Source organism: Callithrix jacchus, chromosome 20, assembly GCF_049354715.1.
Source record: "Callithrix jacchus isolate 240 chromosome 20, calJac240_pri, whole genome shotgun sequence".
Lineage (NCBI taxonomy): Eukaryota > Metazoa > Chordata > Mammalia > Primates > Cebidae > Callithrix > Callithrix jacchus.
This window is the reverse complement of record NC_133521.1, coordinates 1,739,924-1,763,001: the sequence shown is the minus strand read 5'-3', so window position 1 is coordinate 1,763,001 and position 23,078 is coordinate 1,739,924.

Below are 23,078 nucleotides of genomic sequence, written 5' to 3'. Positions count from 1 at the left end.
ATCTCTGCCTGCCAGGTACGGTAGCACACAGGAACCTGTCATTTAGGTGCTTCGAAGAACAATGCAATAAAATTTCAAGGGTGTCTTTTTGAGACCCGCCTGACCAACATGGTAAATTCCCGTCTTCAAAACAGAAACAAAACTTGAATTAGGCTCGGCCAAGGCAAAATAAATTTTGAGGGTGCGTGTTCGAGACCTGCCTGACGAACATGGGAAATTTTTGTCTTCAAAACAAAAACAAAACTTGGGTTATGCTCGGTGCATCACACCGGTAATCCCGTGAAAGTGGAATGTCGAGCCAGGAGGACGATATGTGCTCGCTGTGGCAGCACATACACTGAAATTGGGACTCTACATAGAAGCCGTCGTGCTGGGCATATAGCATGTGCTCGTGTTCGAAGCATGTACACTGAAATAAAGACTCTACGTAGAAATTTGAAAAGGCCTCTGCGCTAGCATGAAACTCGCCCTGCCAGGTACGTTGGCTCACAGGAACCTGTCATTTAGGCACTTTGAAGACCAATGTGAAAAATATTCGAGGGTGTGTGTATGATACCGGCCCGATCAACATGGGAAATTTCCGCCTTTAGAATGAAAAAAAAGCTTGGGTTAAGCTCAGCACATCACACCTGTAATTTCGTGACAATGGAATGTCGAGCCGTGTGAATGGCATGTGTACTCTTCGGCAGCACGTACATTGAAATTTGGACTCTACATATAAGCTAGAAAAGGCATCAGTGCTAACATGAAACTCGGCCTGCCAGGTAAGGTGGCTCACAGAAACCTGTCATTTAGGCACTTCAAAGACCAACGCAGAAACAATTTTGAGGGTGCATGTTCGAGACCCACTCGACAAACATGGGTGACTTCCGTCTTCAGAACAAAATCAAAACTTGGATTACGCTCGGCGCATCACACCTGTAAACCCATGACAGTGGAATGTCGAGCCAGCTGGATGGCATGTGCTCATTTCGGCAGCACATACACTGAAATTGGGACTCTACATAGAAGCTTGAAAAGGCCTCAGCGCTAGCATGAAACTTCGCCTGCCAAGTACGATGGCTCACAGGAACCTATCATTTAGGCGTTTCGAAGACCAACGTGAAAGAAATTTCGAGGATGTGTTATGGAGGCCCGCCCAACCAATATGGAAAATTTTCATTTTCAGAATGGAAACAAATCTTGGGTTACGCTCGGCGCATCACGCCTGTAATCTCGTGACAGTGGAATGTTGTGCCAGGGTGACGGCATGTGCTCGTTTCAGCAACACGTACACTGACATTAAGACTGTACATAGAAGCCATCGAACCGGAACAAGGGCATGTGCTCCCTTCGGGAGCACATAAACTGAAATTGGGACTCTACATGGAAGCTTGAAAACTTCTCAGTGCTAGTACAGAACTCGACATGCCAAGTGCGGTGGCTCACAGGACCCTGTAATTTAGGTGCTTTGAAGACCAACGCAAAAGAAATTTTGAGGCTGCATGTTAGAAACCTGCCCGACCAACATGGGAAGTTTCCACCTTCAGAACAGAAAGAAACCTTGTGTTAGGCTCGGTGCATCCCACCTGTAATCCCGTGACAGTGAAATGTCAAGCCAAAAAAACAACATGTGCTCGCTTCTGCAGCATGCACACTGAAATTGGGACTCTACATGGAAGCTTGAAAAGGCCTCAGTACTAGCATGAAACTCGGCAGGCCAGGTACAGTGGCCCACAGTACCGTGTCATTCAGGCGCTTCGAAGGCCAAGGCAAAAACTATTTCGAGGGTGCGTGCTCAAGACCTGCCCGACCAACGTGGGAAGTTTTTGTCTTCAGAACGGAAACAAAACTTGGGGTAGGCTCGGCGCATCACAACTGTAATTCCGGGACAGTGGAATGTCGAGCCGGGCAGATGGCATGCGCTCGCTTCGGCAGCACGTACACTGAAAATGGGACTCAACATAGAACTTGAAAAGACCTCAGCGCTAGCATGAAACTCGGCTTGCCAGGTACAATGGCTCACAGGAACCTGTCATTTAGGCGTTTCGAAGACCAACGCAAAGGGTATCTCAAGGCTGCGTGTTCGAGACCTGCCCAAACAATGTGGGAGATTTTCGTCTTAAGAACGGAAAGGAAACTTGGGTTAGGCTCAGCGCATAACACCTGTAATCCCGTGACCGTGCAATGTCGAGCCGGGCAGACGGCCTATGCTTGCTTTGGCAGCATGTACACTGAAATTGGGGCTATACATAGAAGCTTGAAAAGGCCTCAGTGCTAGTATGAAACTCGGCCTGCCATGTATGGTGGCTAACAGAAACCTGTCATTTAGGCGCTTCGAAGACCAACGCAAAAAAAATTTTGAGGGTGCGTCTCCGAGACCCGCCCGACCAACATGTGAAATTTCCATCTTCAGAACGGAAACGAAACTTGGGTTAGGCTCAGCATATCACAACTGTAATCTTTTGACAGTGGAATGTCGAGCCGGGCTGACGGCATATGCTCGCTTCAGCAGCACGTACACTGAAATTAAGGCTATATATAGAAGCTTGAAAACATCTCAGCGCTAGCATGAAAGTCGGCCTGCCATGTACGGTGCCTCCCAGGAACATGTCATTTAGGTGCTTCGAAGACCAACGAAAAAAACATTTCGAGGGTGTGTGTTCCAGACAGGCATGACCAGCCTGGGAGATTTCTGTCTTCAAAACGGAAACAAAGCTTGGGTTAGGCTCGGCATATCACACCTGTAATCCCGTGACAGTGGAATGTCGAACCGGGCAATCGGCATGTGCTCACTTTGGCAGCACATACACTGAAATTGGGACTCTACATAGAAGCTTGAAAAGGCCTCAGTGCTAGCATGAAACTGGGCCTGCCGGGTATGATGGCTCACAGGTAACTGTCATTTAGGCGCTTCGAACACCAAGGTGAAAAATATTTTGAGGGTGCATGATCGAGACACGTCCAATGTGGGAAATTTCCGTCTACAGGACCGAAGCAAAACTTGGGTTAGGCTCGGACCTTCACACCTGTAATCCCATGACAGTGGAATGTAGAGCCAGGCAGACGGCATGTGCTCAGTTCGGCAGCACATACACTGAAATATGGACTCTACATAGAAGCTTGAAAAGGCCTCAGCATTAGCATGAAACTCGGCCTGCCAGGTACAGCGGCTCACAGAAACCTGTCATCTAGGTGCTTTGAAGACTAACGCAAAAGAAATTTCGAGGGTGCGTGTTGGAGATCCACCCGACCAACATGTGAAATTTTCGTCTTCAAAACGGAAAAAAACTTGGGTTAGCCTGGGGCTTCACACCTGTAATTTCGTTACAGTGGAATGCTGAGCAGGGCGGAGAGTGAGATCACATATTCGAGACTGGCCACACACAACACAGCCCTTCTTGCTTGCTCTAAACAACATAAAAAGTGAAAGAAATAAAAAAGGTGAGCCGGGCACAACATGAGCTCGCTTTGGCAGCACGTACACTGAAATTGGGATTCTACATGGAAGCCCGAAAAGGACTCAGCGCTAGCATAAAACTCGGCCTGCTAGGTATGGTGTCTCACAGGAACCTGTCATTTAGGTGCTTCGAAGACCAACGCGAGAATATTTCGAGGATGCTTGTTCGAGACTCGCCCGACCAACATGAGAAATTTTCGTCTTCAGAATGGAAACAAACTTGAGATTGGCTCGGCGCATTACACTTGTAATCCCGTGACTGTGGAATGTCAAGCCGGGCGGATCGTGAGATCACAAATTCGAGACTAGCCTCCACTGTCAATGCACTACTTACTTGCTATAAACAACCTAAAAACCAAAAGAAATAGAAAAGCTGAGCCGGGAACGGCATGTGCTCGCTTCGGCCACACGTACACTCAAATTGGGACTGTACATAGAAGTGTGAAAAGGCCTCAGGGCTGGAATGAAACTCGACCTGCCAGGTATGGTGGCTCAAAAAACCCTGTCACGTAGGCGCTTCAAGACCAATGTAAAATTTTCTAGGATGCGTGTTCAAGACCCGCCTGACAAACATGGGAAATTTTGTCTTCAGCACGGAAACAAAACTTGGGTTAGGCTCGGCACATTACACCTGTAATCCCGTGATTGTGGAATGTCGAGCCGGGTGGACAGTGAGATCACAAATTCGGGACTGGGCTCGACTGACACAGCACTACCCACTTGCTATAAACAATATAAAATCCTAAATAAATAAAAAATTTGAACCGGGCACGGCATGTGCTCACTTCAGCAGCACGTACACTGAAATAGGGACTGTACATAGAAGCCCGAAAAGGCCTCAGCACAAGTATAAAACTCGGCTTGCAGGTACGGTGGCTCACAGGAAACTTTCATTTAGGTGCTTCAAAGACCACCGCAAAAAATATTTTGAGGATGCCTGTTCGAAACCCGGCCCACCAACATGGGAAATTTCCGTCTTCAAAATGGAAAGAAACCTTGCGTTTGGCTCGGTGCGTCACACCTGTAATCCCGTGACAATGGAATGTTGAGCCGGGCAAACAGTGAGATCACAAAGTCGAGACTGGCCCTGACCACCACAGCGCTACGTGTTTGCTATAATCAACAAGAAAACCGAAACAAATAAAAAAGGTAAGCCGGGCACTGCATGTGCTCACTTCAGCAGCAGGTACCCTGAAATTGGGACTCTATGTAGAAGCTCAAAAAGGCCTCAGCGCTAGCATGAAACTCAGCCTGCCAGGTACGAGGTCTCACAGCAACCTGTCATTTAGGAGCTTCCAAGACCAACGCAGAAAATATTTCGAGGATTCGTGTTCGAAACCCGCCTGACAAACATGAATAATTTCCGTCTTCAGAACGGAAACAATAGTTGGGTTAGGGTCGGTGCAACACAACTGTAATCCCGTGACAGTCAAACTGTCGAGAAGGGCAGTCTGAGAGATCACGAATTTGAGATGGCCCTCAACCGACACAGCGCTACCCACTTGCTAACCCTAACCCTAACCCTACCCTAACCCTCACCTTAACCCTAACCACAAACCCTAACCCTAACCCTAACCCTCTAACCCTAACTTTAACCCTAACCCTAAAGTTCTAAGCCTAACCTTAACCCTAACCCTAACCCTGTAATAGCGTGAACGTGAAATTTCGACCAAGGCAGACCGTGAGATTACAATTTCAAGACTGGTTTAGACCGACACAGCGCTACCCATTTGCTATAAACAGCATGAAAACCGAAAGAAATAAAAAAGCTGAGCTGGGCAAGGCATGTGCTCGCTTCGGCAGCACGTACCCTGAAATTGAAACTCTACATAGGAGCCCGAAAAGGCCTCAGCGCTAGAATGAAATTCGGCCTGCCATGTACAGGGTCTCACAGAAACCTGTCACTTAGGCGCATCGAAGACCAACACAGAAAAAATTGCAAGGATGTGTGTTTGAGACCTGCCCGAAGAACATGGGAAATTTCCGTCTTCAGAACAGAAACAGAACTGAAGTTATGCTCCGTGAATCACACCTGTAATCTTGTGCCAGTAGAATGTCGAGATGGATGGACAATTAGATCACAAATTTGAGACTGGCCTCACCCGACATAGTGCTACCCACTGCTATAAACAACATAAAAACCGAAAGAAATAAAAACGCTGAGCCAGGCACGGCATGTGCTGCCTTCGGTAGCCCGTACTCTGATATTGGGACTCTTCATAGTAGCCCGAAAAGGCCTCAGCGCTAGCATGAATCTCGGCCTGCCAGGTACGGTGTCTCACAGGAAACTGTCATGTAGGTGCTTTGAAGATGAACGCAAAGAATATTTCGAGGATGCGTTTTCGAGACCCGCCCGACCAACATGGGAAATTTCCGTCTTAAGAACGGAAACAAAACTTGGGTTAGGCTCGGAGCATCACACCTGTAATCCTGTGCCAGTGGAATGTAGAGCCAATGGACCGTTAGATCACAAACTCGAGACTGGCCTCACCCGAAACAGTGCTACCCACTGCTATAAACAACATGAAAACCAAAAGAAATACAAAAGCTGAGTCGGGCACAGCATGTCCTCGCTTCGGCAGCAAATACACTGAAATTGGGACTCTTCATAGAAGCCCGAAAAGGCCTCAGGGCTAGCATAAATCTCGGCCTACCAGGTATGAAGACTCACAGGAAGCTGTCATGTAGGCGCTTCAAAGACCAATGCAAAAATTTTCGAGGATGCGTGTACAAGACCCGCCCGACCAACATGGGAAATTTCCGTCTTCAGAACGGAAACAAAATGTGGGTTAGGCTGGGCGCATCACACTTGTAATCCCGTGACAGTGGAATGTTGAGCCAGGTGGACAGTGAGATCACAAATTCGAGACTGGCCTCACACAACACAGCCCTTCTTGCTTGCTCTAAACAACATAAAACCTGAAAGAAAGAAATAAGGTGAGCCGGGCACGGCATGTGCTCACTTCGGCAGGATGTACACTGAAATTGGGATTCTACATGGAAGCACGAAAAGGCCTCAGCACTAGCATAAAACTCGGCCTGCCAGGTATGGTGTCTCACAGGAACCTGTCATTTAGGCACTTCGAAGACCAACGCAAAAAATTTTGAGGGTGCGTGTTTGAGACCTGCCCAACCAACATGAGAAATTTTCGTCAACAGAACTTGAGTTTGGCTTGGCACACTACACTTGTAATGCCGTGACTGTGGAATGTCGAGCTGGGTGGATCGTGAGATCACAAATTCGAGACTGGCCTCGACTGACAATGCGCTACTTGCTTGCTATAAACAACCTAAAAACCTTAAGAAATAGAAAAACTGAGCCGGGCAAGGCATGTGCTCGCTTCGGCAGCACGTACACTGAAATTGGGACTCTACATAGAAGCTTGAAAAGGCCTCAGCGCGAGCATGAACCTCGGCCTGCCATGTACGATTGCTCACAAAAACCTGTCATTTAGGCGCATTGAAGACCAACGCAAAAATTTCTAGGGTGGGTGTTCGAGTCCCGCCTGACCAACGTGGGAAATTTCCATCTTCAGAAAGGAAACTAAACTTCTGTTAGGCTTGGCGCATCACACATGTAACCCTGTGACAGTGGAATGTCGAGCCAGGCGGATGGCATGTTCTCGCTTCTGCAGCACGTACACTGAAATTGGGACTCTACATAGAAGCTTGAAAAACCCTCAGTGCTAGCATGAAACTCGGCCTGCCAGGTACGGTGGCTCTCAGCAACGTGTCATTTAGGCATTTCGAAGACCATTGCAAAGATTTTCGATGGTGCATGTTCGAGACCCGCTTATCCAAAGTTTAAAATTTTCCATCTTATAAACGAAAAAAATACTTGGGTTAGGGTAGGCGCATCACATCTGTAACCCCGTGACAGTGGAGTGTCGAGCTAAGAAAATGATATGTGCTCGCTTCGGCAGTATGTACACTGAAATTGTGACTCTACATAGAATCTTGAAAAGGCGTCAATGCTAGCATGAAACTCGGGCTGCTAGGTTCAGTGGCTCACAGGGACCAGTCATTCAGGTGCTTCGAAGACCAAGGCAAAAAAATTTTGAGAATGGGTGTTCAAAACCAGCCAGAACAAGATGGGAAATCTCAGTCTTCAGAACGGAAAAATAACTTGCGTTAGGCTTGGTGCATTTCACCTGTAATCCCGTGACAGTGAAATGTCGGCCGTGTGGATGACATGTGGTTGCTTTGGCAGCACAAACACTGAAATTGGGACTCTATATAGAAAATTGAAATGGCATCAGAGCTAGCCTGGAACTTGGCCTGCCATGTACGGTGGCTCACAGGAACCTGTCATTTAGCCACTTCAAAGACCCACGCAGTAATATTTCCAAAAGTGCGTGTTCGAGACCCGCCTGACCAACATAAGAAATTTCAGACTTCAGAATGGAAACAAAACTTGGGTTAGACTCGGTGCATCACACCTGTAATCCCGTTACAATGGAATGTTGAGCTGGGCAAACGGCATGTGCTCGTTTCGGCAGCACGTACACTGAAATTGGGACTCTACATGAAAACTTAAAAAGGCCACAGCGCCAGAAAGAAACTCGCCCTGCCAGGTAAAATGGCTCACAGGATCCTATCATTAAGGTGCTTTGAAAATCAACGCAAAAAATTTTGAAGGTGCGTGTTGGAGACCCGCCCAACCAACATTGGAAATTTTCGTCTTCAAAACAAAAAAAAACTTGGGTTAGGCTCGGCGCATCACACCTGTAATTGTGTGACAGTGGAATGTCGAGCTGGGCAGACGACGTGCTCGCGTCGGCAGCACCTACACTGAAATTGGGACTGTTCATAAAAGCTTGAAAAGGCCTCAGTGCTGGCATGAAACTCGGCCTGCCATGTATGGTGGCTCACAGAAACCTGTCATTTAGGCGCTTCGAAGACCAACAAAAAAACTTTGAGGGTGCGTGTGCGATATTCGCCAGACCAACATGGGAAATTTCCATCTTCAGAACAGAAGCAAAACTTGGGTTAGGCTCGGCGCATCACACCTGTAATCCTGTACCAGTGGAATGTCGAGCCGGCGGACCATTAGATCACTAATTCGAGACTGGCCTCAGTCAACACAGCCCTTCCTGCTTGCTCTAAACAACATAAAAACTGAAAGAAATAAATAAGTTGAGCCGGGCACGGCATGTGCTCGCTTCGGCAGCACGTACACTGAAATTGGGACTCTACATGGAAGCACGAAAAGGCCTGAGCGCAAGCATGAAACACGCCCTGCAGGTACAGTGGCTCACAGGAACCTGTCATTTAGGCGCTTCGAAGACCAACGCAACAAATATTTCGAGGATGCATGTTCAAAATCCACCCGACCGATATGAGAAATTGCCGTCCTCAGAACGAAAACAAAACTTGGGTTAGGCTCAGTGCATCACACCTGGAATTTTGTGACAGTGGAATATCGAGCCAGGAGAACAGTGAGATCACAAATTCAAGACTGGACTCACTCAACACAGCACTACCTGTTTTTATAAACCGCATAAAAACTGAAAGAAATAAAAAAGCTGCATTGGGCATGGCATGTGTTCGCTTCGGCAGCACATACACTGAAATTGGGACTCTACATAGAAGCCTGAAGAAGCCTAAGCGCTAGCATGAAACTCAGCCTGCCAGGTGCGGTGTCTCACAGGAGCCTGTGATTTTGGCGCTTCGAAGACCAACGCAATAAAAATTTCGAGGATGCGTGTTCGATACCCGCCTGACAAACATGGGAAATTTCCGTCTTCAGAACGGAAACAAACTTGGGTTGGGCTCGGCGCATCACACCTGTAATTTCGTGACAGTGGAATGTCGAGCCACACAACGGCATGTGCTCGCTTCGGCAGCACATACACTGAAATTGGCACTCTACATAGAATCTTGAAAAGGTATCAGCGCTAGCATGACCCTCCGCTTGCCAGCTATGGTGGCTAACAGGAACCTGTTATTTTGGCGCTTTGAAGACCAACGCAAAAGAAATTTCGAGGATGCGTGTTCGATACCCGCCCAACAAAAGTGGGAAATTTCCGTCTTCAGATCGAAAACAAAACTTGGGATTGGCTCGGCGCATCACAACTGTAACCCCGTGACAGTGGAATGTTGAGCTAAGCAAACTAAATGTGCCCGCTTCGGCAGCACGTACACTGAAAATGGGTCTTTACATAGAAGCTTGAAACGGCCTCAGCGCTAGCAGGAAACTCGGCCTGCCAGGTACAATGGCGCGCAGCAACGTGTCATTTAGGCGCTTCGAAGGCCAAGGCAAAAACTATTTCGAGGGTGCGTGCTCGAAACCTCCCCAAACAACGTGGGAAATTTTCGTCTTCAGAACGGAAACAAAACTTGGGGTAGGCTTGGCGCATCACAACTGTAATTCCGTGACAGTGGAATGTCGAGCCAGGCAGACGGCATGCGCTCACTTCGGCAGCACGTACACTGTAAATGGGACTCAATATAGAACTTGAAAAAACCTCAGCGCTAGCATGAAACTCGGCTTGCCAGGTACAATGGCTCACAGGAACCTGTCATTTAGGCGTTTTGAAGAGCAACGCAAGGGAAATCTCGAGAGTGCATGTTCGAGACCCGCTCAAACAACGTGGAGATTTTCGTCTTAAGAACGGAAATGAAACTTGGGTTAGGCTCGGCGCATAACACCTGTAATCCCATGACCGTGCAACATCAAGCCTGGCTGACGGCCTGTGCTTGCTTCGGCAGCATGTAAACTGAAATTGGGGCTATACATAGAAGCTTGAAAAGGCCTCAGCGCTAGCATGAAAGTCGGCCTGCCAGGTACGGTGCCTCACAGAAACCTGTCATTTAGGCACTTCGAAAACCAACGCAAAATACATTTCGAGGGTGTGTGTTCGAGACCGGCATGACCAGCGTGGGAGATTTCTGTCTTCAAAACGGAAACAAAACTTGGGTTAGGCTCGGCGTATCACACCTGTAATCCCGTGATAGTGGAATGTCGAGCCAGGCCGATGGCATGTGCTCGCTTTGGCTGCATGTACACTCAAATTGGGACTTCACATAGAACTTGAAAAGGCCTCAGCGCTAGCATGAAAGTCGGCCTGGAGCTACGATGCTTGAAAAGGCCTCAGTGCTACTATGAAACTCTGCCTGCCATGTACAGTGGCTCACAGAAACCTGTCATTTAGGTGCTTCAAAGACCAACGCAAAAAAAATTTCAAGGGTGCGTCTGCGAGACCCACCTGACCAATATGGGAAATTTCCGTCTTCACAACGGAAACAGAACTTGGGTTGGCTCGTCGTATCACACCTATAGTCTTGTGACAGTGGAATGTCGAGCCGGGCAGATGGCGTGTGCTTCATTCGGCAGCACAGACATTGAAATAAGAACTCTATACAGAAGACTGAAAAGGCCTCATCGCTAGCATGAAACTCGGCCTGCCAGGTACGGGGCTCACAGGAACAGGTCATTTTGTAGCTTTGAAGACAAACGCAAACAATATTTCCAGAGTGCGTGTATGAGACCCGCCTGACCAACGTCAGAAATAGCCGTCTTCAGAATGGAAACAAAACTTGGGTGAGGCTCGGCGAAATGCTCCTAAACTCCCGTCACAGTGGAATGTCGAGCCTGGCGGACAGCATGTGCTCGCTTCGACAGCACGTACACTGAAATTGGGACTCTACACAGAAGCTTGAAAAGGCCTCATCACTAGCATGAAACTCAGCCTGACAAGTACGGTGGCTCACAGAAACCTGTCATCTATGTGATTCGAAGAGCAACACAAAAAACATTTCGAGGGTGGGTGTTCGAGACCCTGCCAACCAACGTGGGAAATTTCCACCTTCAGAATTGAAACAAAACTTGGGTTAGGCTCGGCACATCACACCTGTAATCCGGTCACAGTGGAATGTCGAGCCAAGCAAACAGCATGTGCTCACTTCGGCAGCATGTACACTGAAAACGTAACTCTACATAGAAGCTTGAAAAGGCCTATGTGCTAGCATGAATCACGGCCAGCCAGGTACGGTGGCTCACAGGAACCTGTCATTTAGGCGATTTGTAGACCAAAGCAAAAATTTCGAGGGTGCGTGTTCAAGACCCGCCCGAGCAACATGGTAAATTTCCGTCTTCAGAAAGGAAACAAAACTTGGGTTTGGCTTGTCGCATCTCACCTGTAATCCCGTGACAGTGGAATGTCCAGCCGGGCAGACGGCATGTGCTCGCTTCGGCAGCACATACACTGAAATTGGGACTCTACATAGAAGCTTGAAAAAGCCTCATTGGTATCATGAAACTCGACCTGCCAGGTACGGTGTCTCACAGGAACCTGTCATGTACGTGCTTCGAAGACCAACAAAAGAAAAATTTCCAGGTTGTGTGTTCGAAACCAGCTGTACCAACGTAGAAAATTTCCGTCTTCATAACGGATACAAAACTTGTGTTAGGCTCGCCGAATCACACCTGTATTTCCGTGACAGTGGAATGTCAAGCGGGCTGCCAGCATGTGCTCGCTTCGGCCCTACATACAGTCAAATTGGGACTCTACATAGAACTTGAAAAGGCTCAGCGCTAGCATGAAAGTCGGCTTGGAGGTACAGTGCCTCACAGGAACCTGTCATTTAGGCACTTCAAGACAAACGCAAAAAACATTTCGAGGGTGTGTGTTCGAGACTGGCATGACCAGCGTGGGACATTTCTGTCTTCAAAACAAAAACAAAACTTGTGTTAAGCTTGGCGTATCTCACCTGTATTCCCATGACAGTGGAATGTCAAGCCGGGTCGACGGCATGTGCTCGCTTCAGCTGCACGTACACTCAAAGTGAAACTTCACATAGAACTTGAAAAGGCCTCAGTGCTAGCATGAAACTCGGCCTGCCAAGTACGGTGGCTCACAGGGACCTGTCATTTAGGCGCTTCGAAGACCAGTGGAAAAAAATTTCGAGGGTGCGTGTTCGAGACCCGCTTGACCAACATGAAAATTTTCCGTCTTCAGAACGGAAACAAAACTTGGGGTCGGCTTGGCGCATTACACCTGTAATCCCGTGACAGTGTAATGTCGAGCCTGGTGGATGGCTTGTGCTCGCTTCAACAGCACATACACTGAAATTGGGACTCTACATAGAACCTTGAAAAGGCCTAAGCGCTAGCATGAAACTCGGCCTGCCAGATATGGTAACTCACAATAAACTGTCATATAAACAATTTGAAATCCAATGCAAAAAAAATTTCGAGGGTGCATATTCGAGATTCGCCAGACCAAGATAGAAAATTTTTGTCTACAGAACAGAAATAAAACGTGGGTTACGCTCGGCGCATCACACCTGTAATCCCGACAGTGGAATGTTGAGTTTTGCAGACGGCATGTTCTCGCTTCAGCAGCATGTACACTGAAATTGTGACTCTACATAGAAGCTTGAAAAGGCCTCAGTGCTAGCACGAAACTCGTCCTGCCAGGTATGGTGGCTCACAGAAACCTGTCATTTAGGCGCTTCGAAGACCAATGCAAAAAAATTTGGAGGGTGCGTGTTCGAGACCCGCTCGACAAACACGGGAAATTTCCGTCTATAGAACGGAAACAAAACTGGGGTTAGGCACGGGCATCCCACTCTTAATCCCGTGACAGTGGAGTATCAGCCGGTCGGACGGCATGAGATCGCTTCGGCAGCACGTACACCTAAATTGGGACTCTACATAGAAGCTAATAAAGACCTCAGCACTAGCATGAAACTCTGCCTGTTAGGTACAGTGGCTCACAGAAACCTGTCATTTAGGCACTTCGAAGACCAACGCAAAACATTTCGAGGATGCGTGTTCGAGACCCGCCCGAGCAACATGGGAAATTTTTGTCTTCAGAACGGAAACAAAACTTGGGTTAGGCTCGGCGAATTACACTTGTAACCCCATGACAGTGGAATGTCGAGCCGGGCGGACCGTGAGATCACAAATTCGAGACTGGCCTCGACTGACAATGTGCTACTTGCTTGCTATAAACAACCTAAAAACCGAAAGAAATAGAAAATCTGAGCCGGGCAAGGCATGTGCTGGCTTCGGTAGAACGTAAACTAAAATTGGGACTCTACACAGAAGCTTGAAAAGGCCTCAGCACTAGCATGAAACTCGGCCTGCAATGTACGGTGGTTCACAAGAACCTGTCATTTAGGCGCGTTGAAGACCAACGCAAAAATTTCTAGGGTGGGTGTTCGAGTGCCGCCTGAACAACGTGGAAAATTTTCGTCTTCAGAACGGAAACAAAACTTGTGTTAGGCTTGGCGCATCACACATGTAATCCCATGACAGTGGAATGTTGAGCCAGGCGGATGGCATGTTCTCGCTTCTGCAGCACGTACACTGAAATTGGGACTCTACATAGAAGCTTGAAAAACCCTCAGTGCTAGCATGAAACTCGGCCTGCCAGGTACGGTGGCTCTCAGGAACTTGTCATTTAGGCGCTTCGAAGACCGTCACAAAAATTTTTGATGCTGTGTGTTCGAGACCCGCTGAAACAACGTAAAAATTTTCCGTCCTAAAAACGAAAAAAATACTTGGGTTAGGGTAGGCGCATCACATCTGTAACCCCGTGACAGTGGAGTGTCGAGCTAAGAAAATGGAGCATGCTCACTTCAGCAGTATGTACACTGAAATTGTGACTCTACATAGAATCTTGAAAAGGCGTCAGTGCTAGCATGAAACTCAGCCTGCTAGGTTCAGTGGCTCACAGGGACCTGTCATTTAGGCGCTTCGAAGACCAATGCAAAAAATATTTCGAGGGTGGGTGTTCAAAACCAGCCCGACCAACATGGTAAATTTCCGTCTTCAGAACGGAAACAAAACTTGGGTTAGGCTCGGCGCATCACACCTGTAATCCCATTACAGTGGAATGTCGAGCCAAGGGGACGGGATGTGCTCGCTTTGGCAGCACGTACAATGAAATTGGGACACTACATAGAAGCTTAAAATGGCCTCAGCGCTAGCATGAAACTCGGCCTGTGAAGCATGGTCACTCACAGGAACCTGTCATTTAGGCGCTTCGAAGACCACCACAAAAAATATTTCGAGGGTGATTGTTCGAGACCTGCCTGACCAACATGGGAAATCTCTGTCTTCAGAAAAGAAAAATAACTTGGGTTAGGCTCAGCGCATTTCACCTGTAATCCCGTGAAAGTGAAATGTCAGCCGTGCGGACGACATGTGGTTGCTTTGGCAGCACGAACACTGAAATTGGGACTCTACATAAAAAGTTGAAATGGCATCAGCGCTAGCATGAAACTCGGCCTGCCATGTATGGTGGCTCACAAATACCTGTCATTTAGGCGCTTTGAAGGCCCATGCAGTAATAATTCCGAAAGTGTGTGTTCGGGACCCGCCTGACCAACATGGGAAATTCCAGACTTCAGAATGGAAACAAAGCATGCGTTAGACTCGGCACATCACACCTGTAATCCTGAGACAATGAAATGTCAAGACGGGCAAATGGCATGTGCTCGCTTAGGCAGCACGTACACTGAAAGTGGAACTCTACAAAGAATCTTGAAAAGGCCTCAGCGCTATCATGACACTTGGCCTGCCAGGTACGGTGGCTCAGAGGAACCTGTCCTTTGGGGGCTTCGAAGGCCAATGCAAAAAAATTCTAGGGTGGGTGTTCAAGACCCACTCGAGCAACATGGGAAATTTTTTTCTTCAGAATGGAAACAAAACTTGGGTTAGGCTTATGCATCACACCTGTAATTTTGTGACAGTGGAATGTTGAGCCGGGCGGATGGCATGTGTTCGTTTCGGCAGCACATACACTGAAACTGGGACTTTACATAGATGCTTAAAAAGGCCTCAGCGCTGGCCCGAAACTCGGCCGGCCAGGTACGGTGACCCACAGCAACGTGTCATTTAGGTGCTTCGAAGGCCAAAGTGAAAACTATTTCGAGGGTGCGTGCTCGAGATTCGCACGACCAACGTGGGAAATCTTTGTCTTCAGAACGAAAACAAAACTTGGGATAGGCTTGAAGCATCACAACTGTAATTCCGTGACAGTGGAATGTCGAGCTGGGCAGACGGCATGCGCTCGCTTTGGCAGCACATACACTGAAAATGTGACTCAACATAGAACTTGAAAAGACCTCAGTGCTAGCATGAAACTGGGCTTGCCAGGTACGGTGTCTCACAGGAACCTGTCATTTAGGCGCTTCGAGGATCAACGCAAAAAATTTTGAGAATGCATGTTTGAGACCCGCCCGACCAACATGGGAAATTTCTGTCCTCAGAACAGAAACAAAATTGGGTTAGGCTCGGCGCATCACACCTGTAATCTCGTGGGAGTGGAATGTCGAACAGGGCGGACCATTAGATTACAAATTCGAGACTGGCCTCACCTGACACAGTGCTACCCACTGCTATAAACAACATGAAGACCAAAAGAAATAAAACAACTGAGCCGGGCATGGCATGTGCTCGCTTTGGTAGCAGGTACCCTGAAATTGGGACTCTTCATAGAAGCCTGAAAAAACCACAGCAGTAGCGCAAATCTCTGCCTACCAGGTACCGTATTTTACAGGAAACTGTCATGTAGGCGCTTCGAAGACCAACACAAAGAAAATTTCGAGGGTACCTGTTCGAGACCCGCCCGACCAACATGGAAAATTTCCGTCTTCAGAACGGAAAGAAACCTTGCGTTAGGCTCAGCGCATCACACCTGTAATTCCGTGACAGTGGAATGTCGAGCCAGGCGGACAGTGAGATCACAAATTCAAGACTGGCCTCACGCAACACAGCCATTCTTGCTTGCTCCAAAAAACATAAAAATCGATAGAAACAAAAAAGGTGAGCCGGGCATGGCATGTGCTCCCTTCGGCAGCACGTACACTGAAATTGGGACTCTACATGGAAGCCCGAAATGGCCTCAGTGCTAGCATAAAACTCGTCCTGCCAGGTATGGTGTCTCACAAGAACCTGTCATTTAGGCGCTTTGAAGACCAACGCAAAAGATTTTCGAGGATGTGTGTTCGAGACCCGCTTGACCAACATGAGAAATTTTCTTCTTCGGAACGGAAACAAAACTTGAGATTGGCTCGGTGCATTACACTTGTAATCCCGTGACAGGGGAATGTCAAGCTGGGCGGATCGTGAGATCACAAATTCGAGACTGGCCTCAACTGACAATGCGCTACTTGCTTGCTATAAACAACCTAAAAACCGAAAGAAATAGAAAAGCTGAGCCGGGCACGGCATGTGCTCGATTCGGCAGCATGTACACTGAAATTGGGACTGTACATAAAAGTGTGAAAAGGCCTCAGGGCTAGCATGAAACTTGGACTGCCAGGTACGGTGGCTCAAAGAACCCTGTCACATAGGCGCTTCGAAGACCAATGCAAAATTTTCGAGGATGCGTGTTTGAGATCCTCCTGACCAACATGGAAAATTTTCGTCTTCAGAATGGAAAAAAAACTTTGGTTAGGATCGGTGGATCACACGTGTAATCCCATGACAGTGGAATGTCGAGCCGAGCGGTTCGAGAGATCACAAATTTGAGACTGCCCTCGACCGACACAGCGCTACCCGCTTGCTAACCCTAACCATAACCCTAATTCTAACCCTAACCGTAACCCCCTACCCCTAACCCTAACCCTAACCCTCTAACCCTAACCCTAACCCTAACCCTGTAATAGCGTGATACTGAAATTTCGACCAGGGCAAACCGTGAGATCACAAATTCGAGACTGGCCTCGACCGACACAGTGCTACTTGCTTGCTATAAACAACATAAAAACCAAAAGAAATAAAATAGCTTAGCCCGGGCATGGCATGTGCTCTTTTCGGCACCACATACACTGAAATTAGGACTCTACATAGAAGTCCGAAAAAGCCTCAGGGCTAGCATAAAACTCGGCCTGCCAGGTACAGTGGCTCACAGGAACCTGTCATCAAGGCGCTTCGTAAACCAAAGCAAAAATTTCGAGGGTGCGTTTTTGAGACCCACCCAAGCTACATGGTAAATTTCAGTCTTCAGAATTTAAACAAAACTTGAGTTTGGCTCGGCGCATCACACCTGTAATCCTGTGACAGTGGAATGTCATGCTGGGCTGATGGCATGTGCTCGCTTCGGCCGCACGTACACTCAAATTGGGACTCTACATAGAACTTGAAAAGGCCTCAACGCCAGCATGAAAGTCGTCCTGCCAGGTATGGTGGCTCACAGGAACCTGTCATTTAGGCCCTGCGAAGACAAAGACAAAAAATTTCGAGGGTGTGTGTTCGAGACCCGCTCAACCAACATGGAAAATTTCCGTCTTGAGAACGTAAACAAAACTTGGGTTAGGCTTTGGGCATTACACTTGTAATTTAGTGTCAGTGGAATACATAGCAGAGCGTATGGCATGTGCTTGCTTCAGCAGCAGATACACTGAAATTGGGACTCTACATAGAAGCTTGAAAAGGCCTCAGCACTAGCATTAGACTCGGCCTGCCAGGTATAGAGACTCACGGGAACCTGTCATTAAGGCGCTTCGAAGACCAACGCAAATAATATTTCGAGGGTGCGTGAAGACTAACGCAAAAGAAATTTCGAGGGTGCATGTTGGAGTCCCACCCGACCAACATGGGAAATTTCCACCTTCAGGACAAAAACAAAACTTGGGTTAGGCTCGGCTCATCACACCTGTAATCACGTGACAGTAAAATGTCTAGCCGGGCAGATGGCATGTGCTCGTTTCGGCATTACATACACTGAAATTAGGACTCTACATAGAAGTCGTCGAGCCGGAAATATGGCATGTGCTCGTTTCTGAAGCACGTACACTGAAATTGGGACTCTACATAGAAGCGGGAAAAGGCCTCAGCACTAGCATGAAACTCAGCCTGCTAGGTACGATGGCTCACAGGAACCTGTCATTTAAACGCTTGCAATACCAACGCAAAAAACATGTCGTGGGTGCGTATTCGAGACCCGCCAGACCAACATGTGAAATTTCCGTCTTCAGAACGGAAAGATAACTTGGGTTAGGCTTGGCGCATCACACCTGTAATCCCATGACAGTGGAATGTCGAGCCGAGCGGATAACATGTGCTTGCCTCGGCAGCATGTACACTGAAATTCGGACTCTACAGAGAAAATTGAGTAGGCCTCAGCACTAGCGTGAATCTCCGCCTGCCAGATAAGGTGGCACACAGGAACCTGTCATTTAGGCGCTTCGAAGACCAACGCAATAAAATGTCGAGGGTGCCTTTTCAAGACCCGCTTGACAAACATGGTAAATTTTTGTCTTCAAAACAGAAACAAAACTTTAATTAGGCTCGGCGCATCACACCTGTAATCCCGTGACAGTGGAATGTTGAGGTGTGCGGACAACATGTGCTCACTTCGGCAGCATGTACACTGAAATTGGGACTCTACATAGAAGCTAGAAGAGTTCTCAGTGCTAGCAGGAATCTCGGCCTGCCAGCTATGCTGGCTCACAGAAACCTGTCATTTAGGCGCTTCGAAGACCAACGCAAAAAAAATTTCAATGCTGCATGTTCGAGACCCACCCGACCAACGTGGGAAATTTCCATCTTCATAACGGAAAGAGAACTTGGGTTAGGCTAGGCGCATCACACCCTTATTCTTGTGACACTCAAATGTCGAGCCAGGCAGATAGCATGTGCTCACTTCAGCACCATGTAAACTAAAATTGGGACTCTACATAGAAGCCAGAAAAGGCCTCAGCGCTAGCATGCAAATTCGCCTGCCAGGTACGATGGCTCACAGAAACCTATCATTTAGGCGCTTCGAAGACCAACGCGAAAGAAATTTCGAGGGTTCGTTATGGAGGCCCGCCTGACCAACATGGGAAATTTTCACCTTCAGAAGGGAAACATATCTTGGGTTAGGCTCGGTGCATCATACCTGTAATCCCGTGACAGTGGAATGTCGTGTCGGGTGGATGGCATGTGCTCGCTTTGGAAGCACGTACACTGACATTAAGACTGTACATAGAAGCCATCGAACTGGGACAATGGCATGTGCTCCCTTCGGCAGCACATACACTGAAATTGGGACTCTACATGGAAACTTCGAAAGGTCTCAACGCTTGTATAGAACTCGGCCTGCCAAGTGCGATGGCTCACAGGACCCTGTAATTTAGGCGCTTTGATGACCAACGCAAAAAATATTTCGAGGATGTGTATTCGAGACCCGCCCGACCAACATGGGAAATTTCAGTTTTCAGATCGAAAACCAAATGTGGGTTAGGCTCGGCACATCACACCTGTAATCCCGTGACAGTGGAATGTTGATTTGGACGAATGGCATGTGCTCGCTTCGCAGCACATACACTTAAATTGGGACTCTATATAGAAGCTTGGAAAGGCCTTAACACTAGCATGAAACTCGGCCGACCAGGTACGGTGGCTCACAGGAACCTGTCATTTAGGTGCTTCGAAGACCAACGCAGAAAATATTTTTAGGGTGTGTGTTCGAGACCCGCCTGAACAACGTGGGAAACTTCCGTCTTCAGAATGGAAATAAAACTTGGGTTAGGCTCGGCCCATCAAACCTGTAATTTCGTGAGAGTGGAATATTGAGCCGGGCACATGGCATGTGCTCGCTTCGGCAGCACGTACACTGAAATTGGGACTCTACATACAAGCTTGGAATGGCCTCAGCGCTCCCATGAACCTTGGCCTGCCAGGTACGGTGGCTCACAGAAACCAGTCATGTAGGTGATTCAAAAACCAAAGCAAAAATTTTCCAGGTTGCCTGTTCGAGACCCGCCTGACCAAGGCAGGATATTCCCATCTTCATTATGGAAACAAAACGTGAGTTAGGGACGCTGCATCACACCTGTACTTCCGTGAGAGTGGAATCTGGAGCCGGGGGAACGGCATGTGCTCGCTTCGGCCGCATGTACACTAAAATTGGGACTCTAAATAGAAGCTTTAAAAGGCCTCAGCGATAGCATGAAACTTGGCTTTCCGGGTACGGTGGCTCACAAGAACCTGTCATTTAGGTGCTTCGAAGACGAATGCAAAAAATATTTTGTGGGTGCGTGTTCGAGACCCGCCCGACCAACATAAAAAATTTCCGTCTTCAGAACGGAAACAAAACTTTGGTTGGGCTGGGCGCATTACACCTGTAATCCCGTGACAGTGTAATGTCGAGCCTGGAAGACAGTTTGTGCTCGCTTCGACAGCATGTACACTGAAATTGGGACTCTACTTAGAAGCTTGAAAAGGCCTCAGTGCTAGCATGAAAGTTGGCCTGCCAGGTACGGAAAATCAAAGGAACCTGTCATATAGGTGCTTTGAAAACCAATGCGAAAAATATTTCAAGGTTGCCTATTCGAGACCCGCTCGACCAACATGGGAAATTTCAGTCTTCAGAACGGAAATAAAACGTGGGTTAGGCTCGGCACGTCACACCTGTAATCCCGTGACAGTGGAATGTTGATTTGGACGAATGGCATGTGCTCGCTTCGCAGCACGTACAGTGAAATTGGGACTCTACATAGAAGCTTGAAAAGGTCTCAGCACTAGCATAAAACTCGACTTGCCATGTACAGGGGCTCACAAGAACCTGTCATTTAGGTGCATGGAAGACCAACGCAAAAATTTCTAGGGAGGGTGATTGAGTCCCGCCTGACCAACATGGGAAATTTCCGTCTTCAGAACGAAAAGAAACCTTGCGTTAGGCTCGGCGCATCATACCTGTAATCCCGTGACAATGGAATGTTGAGCCGTGCAAACAGTGAGATCACAAAGTCGAGACTGGCCCCGACCACCACAGCACTACGTGCTTGCTATAATCAACAAGAAAACCGAAACAAATAAAAAAGGTAAGCTGAGCACAGCATGTGCTCACTTCAGCAGAATGAACCCTGAAATTGGGACTCTTCCTAGAAGCTCGAAAAGGCCTCAGTGCTAGCATGAAACTCAGGCTGTTATGTACGAGGTCTCACAGCAACCTGTCATTTACGAGCTTCCAAGACCAACGCAGAAAAAATTTTGAGAATTCGTGTTCGAAACCCGCCCGACCAACATGAATAATTTCCGTCTTCGGAACGGAAACAATAGTTGGGCTAGGGTTGGTGCAACACACCTGTAATCCCATGATAGTCAAAATGTCGAGAAGGGCAGTCCGAGAGATCACGAATTCGAGACGGCCCTCAACCGACACAGCGCTACCCGCTTGCTAACCCTAACCCTAACCCTAACCCTAACCCTCTAACCCTAACTTTAACTCTAACCCTAAAGTTCTAACCCTAAACCTACCCCTAACCCTGTATTAGCGTAAAAGTGAAATTTTCACCAAGGCAGACCGTGAGATTACAGTTTCAAGACTGGCCTCGACTGACACAGTGCTACCTGTTTGCTATAAACAACATGAGAACCGAAAGAAATAAAATAGCTGAGCCGGGCAAGGCATGTGCTCACTTCGGCAGCACGTACCCTGAAATTGAAACTCTACATAGGAGCCCAGAAAGGCCTCAGCGCTAGCATGAAATTCAGCCTGCCATGTACGGTGGCTCACAAAAACCTCTCATTTAGGCGCTTCGAAGAGAACGCAAAAAAATTGCGAGGATGCGTGTTTGAGACCCGCCCGAAAAACATGGGAATTTCCGTCTTCTGAACAGAAAAAAAACGTAAGTTAGGCTCGGCACATCACACCTGTAATCCCGTGCCAGTGGAATGTCGAGCCTGGCGGACAGTGAGATCACAAATTCGAGACTGGTCTCGCTCAACATAGCATTACCTGTGGTTATAAACAACATAAAAACTGAAAGAAATAAAAAAGCTGCGTTGGGCATGGCATGTGCTTGCTTCGGCAGCACGTACACTGAAATTGGGACTCTACATGGAAGCCCAAAGAAGCCTCAGCCCTAGCATGAAACTCGGCCTGCCAGGTGCAGTGTCTCACAGGAACGTGTCATTTAGGCGCTTCGAAGACCAACGAAAAAATCATTTCAAGGATGCGTGTTCGAGACCCGCTGACAAACATGGGAAATTTTCCTCTTCAGAACGGAAACCAAACTTGGGTTAAACTTGGCGAATTACACTTATAATCCCGTGATAGTGGAATGTCGAGCCGGGCAAACTGTGAGATCACAAATTCGAGTCTGGCCTGGACCTACACAGCGCCACCTGCTTGCTAACCCTAACCCTAACCCTAAACCTAACCCTCTGACCCTAACCCTAACCCTAACCCCAAACCCTAATTCTAACCCTAACCCTAACCCTCTAACAATAACCCTAACCCTAACCCTAACCCTAACCGTAACCCTAACTTTCTAACCCTAACCCTTACACTGTAATAGCGTGAAAGTGAAATTTCGACCAGGGCAGACCGTGAGATCACAAAATCGAGTCTGGCCTCTACCGACACAGAGCTACCTGCTTGCTATAAACAACATAAAAAGCGAAAGAAATAAAATAGCTGATCCGGGCACAGCATGTGCTCGCTTTGGCAGCACGTACACTGAAATTGGGACTCTACCTAGAAGTCCGAAAAGGCCTCAGGGCTAGCATGAAACTCGGCCTGCCAGGTATGATGGCTCAAAGGAACCTGTCACTTAGGCGCTTCGAAGACCAAGGCAAAATTTTCGAGGATGCGTGTTCGAGACCCGCCCTACAAACATGGGAAATTTTTGTCTTCAGCACGGAAACAAAACATGGGTTAGGCTCGAAGAGTCACACCTGTAATCCCGTAAC